The sequence below is a fragment of the Chiloscyllium plagiosum genome, chromosome 8 (genome assembly GCF_004010195.1).
Source record: "Chiloscyllium plagiosum isolate BGI_BamShark_2017 chromosome 8, ASM401019v2, whole genome shotgun sequence".
Classification (NCBI taxonomy): domain Eukaryota; kingdom Metazoa; phylum Chordata; class Chondrichthyes; order Orectolobiformes; family Hemiscylliidae; genus Chiloscyllium; species Chiloscyllium plagiosum.
The window spans coordinates 47,250,070-47,254,592 of NC_057717.1; positions in this window are offsets into that span (position 1 = coordinate 47,250,070).

Sequence of the window (4,523 nt, forward strand, 5' to 3'; positions counted from 1 at the left end):
AATAATCATGATGTATTAAGCATTTATGGCCTATAATAAAATATAGATAACAAAAATCGCAAAGGATTTCTTGTGTCCTTCTTCACTTGGTATCAAGAACCGAGATTGAAACCAACAACGATGAGCAGATGTGAATCAAGTGAAATTGTCTCCAGTAGTTATCTTGTAGACTGGTCGCACATAGGGTTATAATTCACCAGGCATACCAAAGGAGTGAGGAGGAACCAATAACAAACAGGGAAGAGAAAAGAACAGTTCGGAGGCCAGAAAACAGCGTACAATTTGGGAGAATAAGGAAGAGTACAATAGAGTTTAGAGAATCGATAATGACACTTATTGGGGACACTAACAGCAGCAAGAAGCGGCAAGTAGGTTCTCTCCAACTCCTGAAATATACCCTGTCTGTTGAAACCCTCCCAATAGAATGAAACTTTCTCAGCCAAACTCATGATAGCTCTGGTCCCAGTGAGTAAAGAGTAATTCTGTGGAGTTCAGTAGGAATAAGTTGATGCCAGTGAAGGGAATCCTTCTTCAAGGAAACCTCGATTATCTGAATATCGGATTATCCGAAGGGGATCTCAAGGTTCTGATAGAAATATTATGTCAAAGAACTGTTTCAACCTTGACCGTATCATTTCTTTACAGGTGCAATGATTAAAAACGAACTCGGCTCACTGAAATGCTGCTGAGAACAGTCCTGGACAGTGCAGACACCGTCTCTAAATGACTGACCACCTGCTCCGGCTCTCTCTCTCTCTCTCTATCTCTGCACTATCCCCCCCTTCCCCCCCCACCCCCCACACACACTCACACTTTCTATGGTGTTATACACAGTGGTATACCCTAATCTATCCTTCTCCAGATAATCTCTCCAACATTGTCCTGTACATGGCAGAGGTGGAATCTGTCGAAAGGTTTAGTGAGTGTTCGTGCTATTTGGAGACCTAGCCCACAAAGGCAGGAGCAAGTCTTAGTGTCCAGTCAGGCTGCCCAAGAGTGGGGGGCGCGGATGGAGAGGGCGGGTCAGACGGAGGGCGGGGACGCATGTGGGTGTCAGACAGTGGGTGGGGATGGACGGGAGTGCACGGTTGGGAGAGCGGGGTTGAGGCTACGGGGTTGGTGCGGGCGAGGGCGGGCGGGGGTCGGTGTTGGACAGGGTTGGCGGTGGGCAGGACAGATGTTGACAGGGTTGGGGGCGGGCGGGTGCGGTTTGGAGGCGGACGGGGTTGGGCGCGGGCAGAGGAGTGGGGTGCGAACGGACCGGGTTGGAGGCGGGAAGGGGCAGGGTCCGGCCGCAGTGTGCTTTTGCCTATTCTCCTGAACGGGGAGCAGGCGTCATAGAAAACTATGAGCCCCAGAGGAAATCAATTAACCGAATAATCAATTATCCAAATGAAATAGTGCCCGCCCATTTTGTTCGGATAACCAAGGTTCCTCTGGGTAGAGCAGAGAGGACAATTCCGGGGAACGATGTTTTGTGTTGTTTTCTGATCTGGCATTAAGACATCATCACCAACTAAGCTGGAATTGTTAACTGTGAAATTGTTTAATGTGTTTACAGAGACAGGGTAAAATGATATATTTTAATGCCCTTTCAGTCCAAATATTTTTCATTGGAACACAAATCCATTGATGAAGGAAAATCTGAGAGTTAAAGAGTGGCTGAGTCACACGTTTGACCTAATCAAGTGGGAGGGCGGGTCTGTCGGTGCACAACGTGTATATACATGTATAATTACGTGTTTTACACTGTGTACTGAAATGGGGGGAAACAAATCATTTTGAAACACCAAGGATTGTCAGGGATTCCGACACGTTTGATAAATAAGTTACCTGATGCTGATTGTAAGCATCCTGTCCAGCAACAACCTGGTAAATCTCTTCTGCGTCCTCTTTAGTGCAATCACGTCATTTCTTTGCCGTGGATTCCAGATGTGCACAACGGTTGGTTCAAGCAAAGCAGGAGGCCTAGGTACAGAGACGTTGAAGGCAAAGGTTGCAGCAGCATTAGTAAAATAACTGGAGCTTTGTCGGCAAACATGCTTAGTTATGGAATTAGAGTAACGCGGATCAACAGCACAGGAAATGCCCTTCTGCCTATAACTTTTAGAATGACCAAAAGCAGCCAACGAACTGTTTCAATTCCATCTACCAGCACTTTCCCCATAACCTATTAGAACTTGACTTTCTAAGTGCACTTCTCAACATTTATTAAATGTATTGTCTGCATCTGCCTTAAACAATCGAACAGGTCGCGACTTCCAAATTCCCACCAGCCTCTGGATGTAACATTTTTACATCACATCTCCTCTGAACCTTCTAGCCCTCACCACGGGGGAGCAATCTGTCCTGTCTACATCTTTTATAATATCTCAATTACCTCCTCTCTCTATCTCGTCTGCTCTAAGGAAAACAATGTCAGTCAATCCGTTCTCTCTTCATGACAAATCATCTGCAGTTGAGACCGCATCTTTGTAAATCTGTCCATCAACATGACGGTAAATCTCCTCTGTGTGTTCTTCAGTGCAATCACGTCCTTCTTTGAATGTGGATTTCAGATGTGCACGGAATATGTTAACTGTGGCCTTGCCAACATTTAATACAATTTCACCTTCACGCTCTCGCTTTTGAAATCTGTGCCTCCACTAACATTTCACACCATTTGAAGCCAAAACGATGTCTGAAGCTCTCAGAGAGACTGAGCAGGTCTGACAGCATCTGTGAAAAAGAGTTAATCTTTCGAATCCAAAGATCCTTCCCAAATGCTTAAACAGCTCAAAAAAGCGGCATTTATGGTGACAACTCGGTGAGAGAATGTGGATGAGGATGGCTGGAGAGAGCGTGTGTGGAGGAATGATCTGATCAGTGGAGCGGAAGAATAGTCGCAGGGAGATGGAGAGACAGCCAAAGTGAGACAGAGAGAGAGAGGTAAATCAAAGCTAAGACAGAAATAAACATACTTTCCTGGTAACCCAGGAAAGAAGAGAATCCAGCTGATTGATAATGGGAAATGCTGTGTTGGTGAAAATTATTCGGCTTGTAGAATGCAACATGTTATATGATTGAACTGGAGTGTAGAGGTGGCAAGGCACAAGGAAGGGAATGTTCATGGTCTGAAAATATTGAAGGAGATATTGAGTCTCGTACGCTGCAAGATCTCCAAATGGAAGGCTGTTGTCGACAGACCAGCAAACAGGACTGCACACAAAATGACGTTTGATTTATTTCCAGGTGACAACGGCAACAATTGGGCTGCTGGTTAGGTGAACAGCTTATGAGTGTGCACGGTACTGGCAGGTGTCTTCAAACATCAGGAAGTTGCAGATGGAGTGCCATTCTCTCTCCGACCCTGCCTAAATGCCTGCAGAAAGATGAAATATGTTCCCGCATCAGTGGCTTTAACTTTGACCTTTAATCAATTAATCAGAGGCTTTCCAGTTTGTGTACCAGTTGTACTGTGATCCCAGCAATAAAGTGAGAGCAATCTTGCAAAGAGAGATGAAAGAAAAGGAAGCCCAAACAAGCAAAAAAACAATCATCTCAGAAAGCCTTGTGAACAGGGGACAATGAACAACGTTCTCACTCGTTTCTTCCACTCTATTGAAAAAGTCCAATTAATATTCCTGTCTGTGTGTCGTCAGAAAACGGAGGTCTGCTGCAAAAAAAACACCTTGGAACCAAAATGTCCGAGACGGTCAAACGAATCCATTCTCATCTGTTATTCAAGCAGTTGTCTCATAGTCCTGCTTGCCTTGGCATTGCAAATGCACAGCGATAACCTTTTCTGTAAAATATACAAAACTTTCTGCCCCTATCACTCTTCCATTCATTGCCATAAAATCACAGAATCAGGCAGTACAGAAGACGTCCTTCGGCCCATTAAGACTGCACCGACCATAAAACTGTCTTCTCATTGTCCGCTTCACACTTTTCCCGCACTGTACCCATAATATTGAATGTTATGACACATTAATTGCTCGTCCAAGTGCTACCTGGAGCTTATGTGATATCCTGCCTCAGCTTGGCATTTCAGAGGCTCAGCAATCTCTGTGTGAACGTAAAATCCTGCTGTCTCTACTCGAAATTTCCTAACTTTCACCTTAATAAGCTGTCACCTGTGTTGCTGACCGCACGCCTAAGGACAACTGCTGCAACCGATTCCGCCTCCCACAACTATTGTCACTTATACGCCTCAATTCAGCTCCCCTCAACCTTTTCTGCTCCAAAGAAATGAACCTGAGATAATTCCATCTGTCTTCAGAGTTAAACTGCTCTATTCCATTTAACATTCTGGCGAATCCCGTCTACATCCTCTCCAGTGCAATCATATCTGTGCTACAGTGTTAAGTACAGAACTCGATACAATACTCCAAATGTGATCTAGCCGAAGTCCTACATAGTACTAACAGGAGCACAAATTTAACTGGACTAACCAGATAAATAGAAGAGGTTGCGAATATTGCAGGGAGGAACGGATCTCCTGCCTCTCTCCCCCACACCTCCAAATCCTGTCCACCAACGAC